The 12,437-nt window shown below is 44.0% G+C and overlaps 1 protein-coding gene across 2 annotated transcripts in view; it reads left to right on the top strand.

Annotated features, from left to right (window-relative positions):
• The window catches only part of HMGB2 (high mobility group box 2), a 2,115-nt gene continuing 1,849 nt past the window's right edge, over positions 12,172–12,437 (top strand). The window contains exon 1 of one of the 2 annotated variants that reach the window (XM_021396541.1): positions 12,172–12,372. The gene's annotated coding sequence lies outside the window, so the exon portion shown is untranslated. The remainder of the gene's footprint in view (positions 12,373–12,437) is intronic. The other variant, XM_021396540.1, reaches the window with a different exon arrangement.

Raw genomic sequence — 12,437 nt, 5'->3', positions numbered from 1 at the left:
TCGGGGGCGAAGCCGTTCATGCCCCGCGGCGGGCTGGCGGGAAGCTCCGCGAGCGCCGCCGCTTCCCCCTCGCGGGGGGACTCGGGCCCGGAGGGCTCTCCGGCCGCGCTCAGCCCGGGCTGCGAGCCTCGCCCAGCCGCAGGGAGACGCGCAACGCGACGGGTGCCCGAGCTCCGAGTCCCGCGGCTACCGGCGCGCTGGCGGCGCCCAACGGGCCGCCCCACTTCCTCCTTCCCCCTCTGTCATGTGGAGACTCTTCAGCTGTTTCCTATGCAACAACAGCAACCTGCCCGCCGCCCCGCCCCGTCGCGCTGCGCACGCTCGCTGCCGCGTCGCGGGGCGCGTCGGGAAACGCAGTTCCGCCCGCCGCCCTCCGTGGCGCGCGGGATCGCGGGGAAACAACAGCTCCCGGCGTGCACGGCGGCGTGAGGCGCTCCGCTGGTTGCGGGCCGCGCTGGAGGGGCGCAGGGCGCAGCTCCGTGCTGCGGCTCAGCCCACCTCGCGCCGCGCCGCCCGCCCCCCGCCGCCAGGAGGCCGGCCCGCGCTGGGGCGGTGGCGGCTCGGGCTGGCTGCGGCGGAGCTGCCCTCCTTCCTCCCTGCCCCCCGCGCCTCGCTCCTCCCCGGCGGCGCGGCCGTTGGGATTTGAAATGCAGGCGTTCGAAGGGGCCGCGCCGCAACGCACCGCCGCCGGGGGCGGGAAGCGGCCTCTGAGGCTTCGCAGCACAGCCGGCTCTAACGCTGGCGGTACTGAGAAAAGAAGCGTTTCGAGCTTCTTTCTCAGAAAGCTACACGAGAGCCGCGTTAACGCAAAACCTGTAATAGGTCAGCTGCTGCGGTGACAGAGGGGCCAACTCTGACCTATTTTCGTCCGAGCGCTTTCAGAGCGCAGAACGGAGCGAGGCTTTGCGTTCCTTTTGAACCCTTAAATTCGCGAAAAGGCATCCGGGCTGCCTGCGCTCCGAGCAGTGAGTTAACCACGGAAATATGTGAGCGTATCCGTTACCGCGCGCTTGTGGAATCAGAAGAGTAACGGGGAGGTCAGTGAGCGATTTGAGAAGACGCAGATCCCGTGTAAGCCGAAGAACTGCCTGAGCCAGGGAGCGCGATTATGCCGCAGTTTGGGTTTGTGCTGCAGATGGCTTTTTAATCTGATTGCATAACCTGGCATTAGAGAACAAGGGTAGTTCCCGCTTAGCTCCCAGCAGTTGCGACTGAGTGAAGGATACGGCAACCGGAGTCAGGCTGAGCTACAGTAACAGGCAGCAGTTACACAGAAAGGCATGTTTCGTGATGAAAGGGTGGAACTGGGTAAGAGCTGGGAAAAATATCAATCCCTCCTTTGTTATCAGCCCAGCTGAAGACTAAGTGAAGCGTCTGGGTTTAATTCCACACCATGCCACTGCGTAATCTCAGAAAACGGACATTTAACTCAAAGTTTCTTGTGATTCGACCCTTTCAAAAATAGTAATGATGTTAATATTAAGAAACAAACAAACACAACAATAGCAGGCCTTACCTAAGGAAGAAAATAGGAAGCATATGCTTGGAACATTGAGAGAAGGGTGAGTTTCAGGAAGTTTCCAGTAGAAATCAAGTCACGAGTAGCAATTTCTAGCACCTTACATGGTGCCTTTTGAGATCCATTTCATTTCTTCAGATGGTTTTGACCTTACAATGAGCATAAAATATACAATCTATGTTACGTTTGCTGTGATTTGTTAAAAGGAGGAGGCTGCTTCTATGTCTCAAGTATGCTTCTGATCCTCTTAGTACAGTTTGTGAGCAGTTAAAATGCCCGATTTCAGCCGTGCTCGCCAGTATGCTAATTCCTAAGCTGAATTTCAATAGAGCAGTGTCATAGTTTCGTGATTAGATCACAATAAGGCTGCAGCAGGGCTGAGAAACACAGTTCTGCTGTAAGCTGCTCACTTTCACACCTGTGCCCTGTCTTTGTGCCTGTAAGAGCATGTATAATGCTCCATGGCAAACTGGGTTGGGTTACAACTAGATAAGGGAAAAGAATATTAGTCAAGTTTAACTCCCATCGGCTTTACTGCTCAGTTACACGATCATGTCCCAGCAGAGAGGAAGGTCTGATGGAAGGCAGGACTGTGTGAATGATTCAGGAACAGGGAGGGAACATCTCCTTTGGTAGGAATGCCTAAAAGCTACTTTGTCTTGAAAAGAGTGCCCAGATTCACACCTCACGGACCCCAAACTCAGCAGGAGCCCTTCCTGGCACCAAGAAGGGCCAGGCACAGGTGGAAGCTGAGCAGGTTATGCACTTTGAGATGCCATATGTCCCAGCTCCTGTTAGCTTTTGACTGATGTGGTTTTATAATTTGAGAAGGAAGAATGATAACTGGACACATCACCTTGCATATATTGCGGGCAGGCTGTAAATGTGTTACGAGTAATCTTGGAAAAGAAATGTTCTAACTGCATATACACCATCACACGATAAGGTTCAGTTGGGGTTGACTACTCCCTTCCCCATTAGGTACCATTCATCTCGAAGAGTCGAAGTCGAAGAGTACTTTAGTGCACTTGTGTTTGGCACCTCAAATTATCCTGTTAGCAAATACAGCGCTAAGGAAAATGGTGCAATTTTTAACAGTAAATGTACACTTTATTTGTTTCAGACTGTAACAGTTTCAGTTAAAAACAGGTTCCTTTAATTTGCTTTAAATATTCTACACGTTCCACCACATTCCCTGATGTTTTTGATGAAAGAGCAACCAAATCAACAGGAAGTCACTGGCAGTGTGCCAGAAATCATGGAAACAGTTTAAACATTGTATTTTAAGTATTTTAGAGGTTGAAATCTATTTCTCACTGTAAACGTGATAAAGAAAAGTGATCAAATCTCTCATTTCTTAGCAGAAACAAAGTTCCATTTTATCATGCTCCTTTTCAAATTTTTTACATTCTGATTTTTCCTCTCCCACTCCAGCACCCAGTGACTGCTACTGCTTCCCGTTTAGTGTCCAGCTGTTTAAGCATAAAGCTGAAAACACAGGAATATTAAGATTTATTCGGAAACATTTTTTTTTTTAACTTCTTCACTAGAATAGCTAAAATGCAACTTTATTTGGATACTTAATCATGTAAGAAAATTTCTATTACCATCCCTACAGAGGGATCTAGACAGGCTGGATCTCTGGGCTGAAGCCCATGGGATGAAGTTCAACAAGACCAAGTGCCGGCTCCTGCACTTTGGCCACAGCAACCCCAGGCATCGTTACAGGCTTGGGCAGAGTGGCTGGAAGACTGTGTGGCAGAAAAGGACCTGGGGGTATCGGCTGATGCTCGGCTGAGCATGAGCCAGCAGTGTGCCCAGGTGGCCAAGAAGGCCAATGGCATCCTGGCTTGTATCAGAAATAGTGTTGCCAGCAGGAGTAGAGGAGTCATTGTCCCTCTGTATTCAGCCCTGGTGAGGCCCCACCTCGAGTACTGTGCCCAGTTTTGGGCCCCTCAGTGCAAGAAAGACATCGAGGCCCTGGAGCGTGTTCAGAGAAGGGCAGTGAAGCGGGTGAGGGGTCTGGAGCACAGGCCTTATGAGGAGCGGCTGAGGGAACTGGGATTGTTCAGTCTGGAGAAGAGGAGGCTCAGGGGAGACTCTCTATCGCTCTCTATAACTACCTGAAGGGAGGTTGTAGTGAGGTGGGGGTCGGCTTCTTCTCTCATGTAACTAGTGATAGGAGTAGAGGGAATGGCCTCAAGTTGTGCCAGGAGAGATTCAGGCTGGACATTAGGAAGTACTACTTTTCCAGAAGTGTGGTCAGGGGCTGGAACAGGCTGCCCAGGGAGGTGGTGGAGTCAGCAACCCTGGAGGTGTTCAAGGAACGTTTAGATGTTGTGTTGAGGGACATGGCCTAGTGGGAACTATTGGTGATAGGTGGACAGTTGGACTGGACAATCTTGTAGGTCTTTTCCAACCTTGGTGATAGAGTTCATTATAGGAGAACTAAGTAAGATAGTAAGAGAGAAAATCCTACCTTTAACCAAAATAATTAAATTAGTGTAAAACTCGTATTTTCAGATCTTTGAGTAATCCTGTTGAAGCCAATGTTCCTTTTGTTTTTTTTTAAAGCATTCCAGCTTGCAAAATGAAAATTAAGTGTATAAGAGTTTATGTAACCGGTGCTTTTATTAGATTTAAAGCAGTAAACAGGGTCCAAAAATAAACATTGTATTTTAAGAATAATCTAGGTGTTACAGGATTAAAACTGATAAGCCTGTGTACTGTAAATGCTCTGAAGATCTGTAATACATTCCCCTTCACAGTTTGTACCAGCTCAGTTTTGCAATAAACGTTAGTTAGGCAAAAAGGACCTTCTATTAAAAAGCTTCATTTTCATGTGCAAAAAATGCGTAACTGTTGGTACAGAAACGTGAAGCGTTCTTGGCTGAATATATGTGCCAGAAATTATTTGTTGTGGGACTTAAACATTGAAATACGACACATACATTTTGTTTGTAAAGTGTATGTGAATGTGTCTTAAGTGAGATGCTTCAAATAGAACCGCGTATGAGCACAGAGCCCACCTCCAGCTTTGTGCTGAGGTGTGTATTAGGTTTCAATAATCTTTCTCCTCACAAGCCCCCATTCAGGCAAGTTAAAAGAGCACATCCATCTGTTTGTTTCAGAGTCACTGATGCATTGATCATTTGTCCATCCAGGCTGCTTTGATTAACATTTCGTTTTGTATTGTATGAGATCGCAGCCAGAAATGAACCCAGCAAAAATCAACAGTAGTACTTTTCTGAAATGAAACGCAATAACCAGGGATGTACAGCAAAAACTATAGTTCCCAGAGGTTTTGCTTAACAATATAATAAAAAATAAGCTATTAATAATAGATCCGACACTTGTGTATGACTTAAGAGTTAGTTTTTAATCCCTTGAAAAGAAATAAAAAGCTGGGTCAGCTCTTTATTTTGGCAGCAAAAGAATCTCATATGTTTACAGTGAATTTTTGTGCTCTCTTGATACCACGAAAACAAAGCACATAGTCTTTGCTACCATCTTAAACTCTGAGAAGCACCATTTCCTGGTTATATAAACTTAGATGTGACATGGTCTTTAATCACTTACTTTCTACTTTTAATGACATATACCTTTGTAGTTTTGTCTCGGGTTCTAGAAACTACACTGCTCCTTTACAACCTCTGCATGCCTCTGGTCCATTGTACTGTCCTCATCTTTGCAGTACAGCTGTAAGCATCTTTAGGTCTGACTACACACTTCAAGTTAGCAGCAGCTACAAAGTGCTCCTTGGGAGCAGGTGAACACTTCCTCCACCTAAAATCTACAGTGCACGATTTAAAAATTCTTCAGAGGATGTTTATCTGGATTCAGTCAGTAGAAACTGAGTTGAGTCTGATACTAGTATGGATACTTTCATAAAAATAAAATGAATAAAATTATGTTTAAACGTCTTCCTGACTTCCTGTACAGTTCACTCTGTTTACAAGATAAAGGGTTATACTTCAACAAACTCAAGTATAATTATAGTTTTGAACTAAAATTGTTTTTTTTCTGATATTGTTGAAGAGAAACCCTTTATAGAAAAATATGGGGAAAAGATCTGATAAAAAGTTTTGCAAAATTTCTCACCAAAAAAAAGACCAGTAGGCAGAAGTTACTATTGTAGTTGCAAAGTACTTAGGGTACTATGTTTCTCACATTTGTACGTTACTTACAGTTATCAATCGTTTAATACATAGCAGTTGCTCAAAAGCATTGCTTCTCCTTAGCAATCACCAGATTGTGATTTTTCTGCTTCATCTTTCATGCTCTTCAAGTCTCTAATCCTTTACTTAGAAGATGATGTTAGAGTCTCAGCTTTCATACTCATAAAGCTTCCAACCTTACAGTTGCAAATCTAAATTTGGAATCAGGTCTAGAACATTTTCTAAAGAAAAACAAACAAACATACAACATAATCACAGAGAAAAGGTGACTCTCACCCTCTAGTTTCAACATTATGATGTTTAAACAGATATAATGGTGTTTAAAGGCTTTTTATCTACGTGTTTGGTTTTTAATATTTATTGATAACCACAGGTGAGACCTAATTCTACTGTTACAACTACCAACAGGCAGTAAAAAAAAAACAAAAAAAAACCCTTTACCTCTTTCCACAAGTGACTGAGCAGATTTTTACATGATCTTGTAATTTATGTCAGAATTAGCAACAGTAATACTACAACTCTTTTACCTCTTAAGCATCTTTCTGTGGTTATCTCTGTTCATAGCTATATCATCAAAGTCTGTTCCAAAATGAATTATATCTTCACATATATTTTTTTAAATGCTGGAAAAGTGGGTTTGTACACATTACAATAATTAAAAAAGCACTTAAGAATGCTAATTATTACTGTAAAATGTAATGACAAAAACTGCACAGCAATCAAGCTAATGAAGCATACAGCATGTTTGATCATTGTAAGTAATAAGTTTTGCATCAAAATGAATTCTCTGAAAGGTTTATACTGAAGTTGAGTATATGAAGGAAAGCATGGTAAGTAAAATCCCATCAGGGGACTACCTTTAAAAGCGTAATCTTGTTCTGAACTAATTAATTTATTGATGTAGATGGACTCACAGTGGTATTTCCGTGGCCGAAAACAATTTTCATATCAGGATGTACTTCACATGACCAAAACTTAAGTTAATTTGTGTTTCTTTACTACTTGGACACAAGGCCAATGAGCTTATGAGTATTACATTTCTTACAAGGAATCAGGCTGTCTGCAGCCACTTCTCTCTATTGGCTGCAGGAGACAGAAGAATACAGATTCTTCCTTCCTCTTGCAGCCTGTGGTATACATCTCTGTCAACTCATTGTATTCTTTTCTTTCCTAAAAGATTTCAGAACAGCAATTACATAGATAACAACTTTTGCTGTCAAGTTCAGTTTGCTTTCAGGTTTCTTGCGCTCAGAAGAAAATAGTGTTTCTGAATGGAAAAGGTATAAACAAAACATTCTGTAGAAATTTCAACATTTGAAAACCATCATCAGTTGCCACATGCTTCATTTTGGCAGCATGAGCACTAGCGGCTAGTCTCACACATGTGCTTTGACTATTCAGGAGCTGAACTGGGACTAGAGCCTCTTCAGCTCTGTTTCCTGGATGTCACACCTCCAGGGCCAGACACAATCCAAACCTTTGTCTTGCTATTTAGAAGAAAAAATATCCTGTAACTAATGTCCTCCAAGTCCCAAATGATGCAACATTTGGTTGTAGTAATTACATTTTACTTAAGTCTTGTCTACATTTCAGATAAAGAAACTCATGTTTATGAAGATTTTGGGGAGTGGAGAGGTGGGGGCAGAAGGAACAATCCTTTTTTTTACCCATTTAAACCAATTTAGTACTGTCACATTTTGAAGTTTCACAGGCAGTATAAAGGGACTAGCTAATGGATGAAGAAGGAAAAAAACCTATTTTCTTGCAATATCTGTAAAAAGAGATGAACAATATAGCAAAATATAAGGAAGTTTATTAAGATGTAAAGGGGAAAAATGTTATATGAGTATTTCTTTGAATTTAAATAAGAAAATGAAATTCAGATTAAGATTGAAAAAATTCTCTGAAGTATAACAATTATCATGACCAGGAACAGCTGGTGTTCCTAATATTATCTGCATCAGTACCAAGAGAGATTTGTTGTGTTTATTTCCTATCATATGACCACTTCAGTTTCACTCTCTGCTCTGCAGCTGTCCCTGGTAGTGTCTAATGTAGGCTGTCTTTGTTTAAAATATTTGGTACACAGCACGAAGTCAAAACAAGTTACTGAACTTTCAGACTGAAACAGCCTGGTGTACCAAGGCCACTGTTTGCCTACAAGCTGCTTAACTGGTTATGCAGGCTTTACAGTAGCAGATATAATCAAATTGTGATGTTTAGAGGGTAAACGTAGTTCATTTTTATAAAATATATATTGTCTCCGTGCTACATAACTGAAAAAAAAAATGGGAAAAGTTTCAATATGTTACTTTAAACGTAATTTCTTATTGACAGACACATCAGCTTAGAGGACTTTTGGCCCACTGCAGTTACATATGTTTTTATCGAAGTACAAAGAAAGTAACCGCTTATATTTGGAACACTACAGCAAACAGAGCGTTGCTTTGAGTTTAGGTAAACAACACCTTAGGTAGTCCTACATTTTGCTTTTAATCCTACAGCTCCTACCACGTATTGAGTGTAAGAGACACTCTCATGAAACAGGCCCCAAAACATTGCTGTTGTTTATAGACCTTGTAACCCACAGTAGAAGGGGAGTTCTAAAGCAGTGACCTATTTAAATGCTTTTAATATCTTGGATTTTAAACCTTTTTTCCCTATTAAAAAAATGCTGATAATCTAAAGCTAAATTTGCCTTGCCTTTCAATAGCTTGCATTACTCTTTGTGAAGTTAGTTAGGTGATATTAAAAGCGTGAGTGGTTATAACTCACTTTCATTATTCATCCGGTAAACAGTGACTTCTCACATCTGTAAGAGAAACCATTTCAGCTGCAGACTGCAATTAATCAAGAATGATTACTTTCCAATTTCACTGCCATTAATGCTACATTACGGTGCACTCCATACAGGAATTCAGGTAATAGCAGTCTCTGGGGAGAGACAGTAGACCCACTTCATACAAAGGAATGAATTTAAACTGATGCTGTCATCGTATATACACTCACACCAGAACAAAGGCTTGGTCTGAGTTTTGGTCATGCCACTGGAGCCTGCAGTTCCCTCACAAGAATCACATCTGTTCCAAACACAACAGGTCTGTTGATTGAAACACTAATTGAGATTCAAAGAAGAGGTTTTCATCACTTTATCCCCTAATAACAATATTCAGAAAAGCTAAAAACAGTGGCCTCGGAAGATAGGAGTAAAGTATTATACTCTATTCGCTCATTTTTGTTGTCCCCAACACACTTTTCTTTAAGCCAATTTCTCAGCTCCATAACCTGCTCTTGTCCCCTTGGTCTTTTTGTCTTCCTCTACCCAACGTTTCTAGTCACTGCACCGCTTATCTTCATCTTTTCAGTTTACTGAAGATTAAGTGAAGTTAACAATAGCACTCAAAATTGAATTGCAATTGTGGAGCAGATTAGAAACACAGAATGGCTAGAAAACAGGGAACTATAAAACTTAACAGTCATTTCATGAGCTGAATTGTTCAACTAGAAGTTAAGCCTAAAGTCCTGGAGTTTATGCTTCTTACCCACAACTGTCATCCATAAATTAACCACATGGACTGACCAAAGTCAATGCTGCATAGATCACTGCTTTAGAAAAGTAACAGTGACGGAATCTCTTGAGACAGAATTTGTGGTTTTGTCTGAAAAGGAACAGTATGGGTATAATGAAAAAAGAGTGACAGCTTATTGTGGAACTAGGCACACAGAGAAACATTTTTCCAAGTATGATGGTTCTGTAAAAAGACAATTTTGGAACAGACAACTTTTTGAAAATCAGTATTCTTGCGTGGAGCTTTCAGCATCAGCACTGCTGCAGAAAGCTTCCAGTATCATATTCAAGCATGGAAAATTTTCAATACTGCCTTCCTTGTTGGAGGACAGACAGATGTTAAAGACTACAACTGTTTGGTTTGTTATGCTGCCCTATGTTACATGACATAGCATGATGTAACTTTCCATGTTTATATTTAATTGCACAAAAGCTTTCTTTTGCAGAGAAGATAATCTAGGAAAAGGATGTTTTAACAAGAATGCAGAACAAAACTTGGAACAGCTTCCTTAAACCATTTGATTAAATCATTTGAAAGACAGGCAGGTCTCATTTTTCCCATGGCAGTAATTACACTTTCTCACCCTACCTGCTTTTCCACAATCGCTTTCTTAAGAGTAGATAAGAAAAAAAAGATGCAATAGAAGAAATTTCACTGCAATTGTATCCCATAATTTCCAGCGACTGTTGCAAAGTAATGTTTTTACATGAACTTGCAATACTTTTTTCTTAATTCTTTCTCTTAATATAAGTCTTACATAGATTTTTTTGGTTTTAAGAACTGTCAGAATAATTTACTTATAAGGGTAAGATAACGCAATATTCTGCTCCGCTTTCCACTGCTAGAAATAGTCTCTGATGCCTCTAACCTCCCTGGTTACTTTTCAGTGACAAACTCCCTGAGTTCATGATACACTATTTTAGAAGCACCAACATTTAGAGTTTAGTTTCCCAAAAGTTGGTGGAACAATTCATTTTCCTGACGATTGCATTAGTGAGGAATCAAAAGCAAAACTGATTTTGATGGTGTTAATCTATATTTTCCTACAGCTGTAAAATATGCAGGAGGTAGTACGACTTTGTTATCATTTGAATGGCCTGATACAGAGTTCTGGGTAATTCTGGTGAATCAAAAAATGATTTTTTTTTACATCAGACATACTAATGGTTGTATGATGATTCATTCTGCACGTATAAGTATTCTAGGATCTGCTACAAAATGACTTTATTAACCAGAAAACACTCTGCAAGAAACTGTCATATGCAGGTGTTTCACCACAAAGTAAATGAGTAACCATCTGGCAGCTTACTTCACTAAACAAAGTCACACTTTCCAAGTAATACATGAAGTAAAACCATTTGTAAAGGCCGCACATAAAGCAATAAAGCACTGCTTGCAAAGCATCTAGGCCTTCACCGAGTTCACTGCTACAGAACTGACAGCATTCTTTCACTACTGAGAGGTAATGGGTTGGTTTACAGCAATAAAATACTGGAACACAGAACATTCCCTGCATAAATGTTTATTGTAGAAGACAAGCGTAAGCTTTATAGGTTACACGCTATTAAAAGGAATAGCCACAGAAGTTAGGTGCTATAAGAGCTCTGATAAGCAGCTTCTGACAGGCTTTGACATCTGCCAAGGGAACACACACCTCTGCACAGCCCTGCCAATTCACCTCCCAGCCACGCTTGTTTTAAACGGGATTTGGAGCAACTTCTTCCAGTTCACACTGCCTTTCAGGGCCGCAGCTTGAGCAAACATGTAAAGCTTAATATGAAAGAGAGACAAAGGAGGCATTTGTTCCCACATTAGCAACATTCTGTGGGAATATGTCTTTGTCAGAATGAAGAAAGATGAGCTTGAAGGACCGGACCTGACAAATGCCTCTCATTCAATGCTTCTAATGCTGAGCAGATCTGGAACGGAAGGGACTTTGGAGATCAAGTCAGTTGCACCGACCAATCTCATCCCGCAACCAGGATAGCTCAGGGCATCTCGCTGCTTCAGCTTAAAAGCTATTATTATTACTTTTACTGTTGAAATAGGTCAACACCATTAAAATTCCACTGAAGACCTCGCATCCTTAGTAAGCAGTTCAGTCCGTTCTACAGCAGCGCTGCAACCACACTGGGAAGAAGCGGGAGCGTTGGGAAGCACCGACTGTAAGCACGTCCATCTGGAGGGACGCTGACTGGGGAGTAGGAGAGGGGCAGAAGGAAACCGCTATGGGCAGAACCCAAATTGCAGAGCAGGGGCCCAAACCGCAACAGAACAGCCATCAACCCTACAGAAGCGGAGACAAAAGGGGCCACGTTCCCCCCGGCGCTTGCCCTGAAACCACCGAGCGCTCAACGGAGCCCTCTCCTCGAGGCCTCTACCTGCCGCCCTCCTCGGGGGACGGAAGGAGGGAGTACACACGTTCCCCTTCGCAGCCCACGCAGCAGGGCCCACGAGCGGACCCCGCGCGGCGCGCGGCGCGCGCCCCGACCCGACCCGCCCTTCCCCGGGCGGGCAGCATGGCTGAGCTCCGCCGCCCCGAGCACGGCCACACGCCGCTCGGGCTACAGCTCCCCTCCTTTTGCGCCCTCCCCGGCTTTGTATATTTAAACCACGCTGCAGCATCCCGCTCCGCCCAATCGCAGCGCGCGCGGACCCCGGCGACGAATGGCAGCCGTCCCCGCGGTTTTTTAAACCGTCCTTCTCCACCAATCGCCGCCCGGCGCCCTTAGCCCCGCCCCCCACTCTCCTCACCCCAACCGGTTCCAGCGAGTATGAGAGCTAACGACTCCCCGCGCGCGACCTAACCGCGGAGCTGCTGCGGTCGTGACGTCACAGCTCGACGAGCGAATCCGCGGCGCCCGGAGCCGGGCCGGGCGGGGCCGCAGGCAGTTTGAACCGGCGCGGCGACCAATGGGCGGCGGTGGGCGGGTTCCGAGGTGCGGCGGCTCAAGTTGCTGTGGCGGGTAGGGGCTGTGGAAAACAAGAGGCTGTAAGTGCGCCGCCGGGAAATCAGTCCGCAGGAGCCGCGCAGGGAGCAGGGCTCGCGCCGCTGCCGTTCAGTCCCTTCAGCCAGGCAAGGCCGCGCGGCCCCTGCCGCCGTCGGGTACTCGCGGAGCGCGGCCGGGAGGGACGAGGGGGCGGGAGGAGCAAACGAGCGGGCGGCGCGGG

This window comes from Numida meleagris, chromosome 4, assembly GCF_002078875.1.
Source record: "Numida meleagris isolate 19003 breed g44 Domestic line chromosome 4, NumMel1.0, whole genome shotgun sequence".
In the NCBI taxonomy this organism is placed as follows: domain Eukaryota; kingdom Metazoa; phylum Chordata; class Aves; order Galliformes; family Numididae; genus Numida; species Numida meleagris.
The sequence above is the reverse complement of the archived record's forward strand: the minus strand, read 5'-3'. Positions and strand labels throughout refer to the sequence as shown.